Source organism: Galeopterus variegatus, unplaced genomic scaffold (assembly GCF_000696425.1).
Source record: "Galeopterus variegatus unplaced genomic scaffold, G_variegatus-3.0.2 Scaffold3627, whole genome shotgun sequence".
In the NCBI taxonomy this organism is placed as follows: domain Eukaryota; kingdom Metazoa; phylum Chordata; class Mammalia; order Dermoptera; family Cynocephalidae; genus Galeopterus; species Galeopterus variegatus.
Genome location: NW_007729738.1, coordinates 204,853 through 205,468, shown reverse-complemented (window position 1 = coordinate 205,468; position 616 = coordinate 204,853).

Sequence of the window (616 nt, the reverse complement as noted above, 5' to 3'; positions counted from 1 at the left end):
CGGGAGCGCCACCGCGCTTCCCAAGCGGCGCACTATAGCAGTGCGCCACTGGGCCGGCCCGAGTTTGGTAGTTCTCAGTATCCAAATCCCATACATGTTTTGTTAGATTTATACATAAGTATTTCTTTTTCTTTTTTGAGCAATTGTAAATGGTAATATGCTTTTAATTTCAATGTCCATGTGTACGTTGCTAGCAAATAGAAATTGATTTCGGATGTTTGTCTTGTATCCTATGACCTTGCTGAACTTACTCATTAGTTCTAGGAAGGATTTTTGTGGGTTTTTTGGGTTGTTGTTTTTTTTAAGATTCCTTAGGATTTTCTCCATAGACAATCATATCATCTGCAGAGAGAGACAATTCTATCTCCTTGCCTTGTTCTCAATCTTAGGGGGAAAGCATCCAGTCTTTCACCACTAAGTATAAACTTAGCTGTAGGTTTTTTGTAGGTGCTTTTTACCAAGTACTTCTCTGTTCCTATTTTTCTGAGAGATTTTTGTCATGATGGGTGTTGAATTTTGTCAAATGCTTTTTCTCCATTGATTAATATGATCGTGTGATTTTTTTCCTTCATAAGCTTGTTAATGTTGAGAATTATAATAATTAAGTTTTAAATAT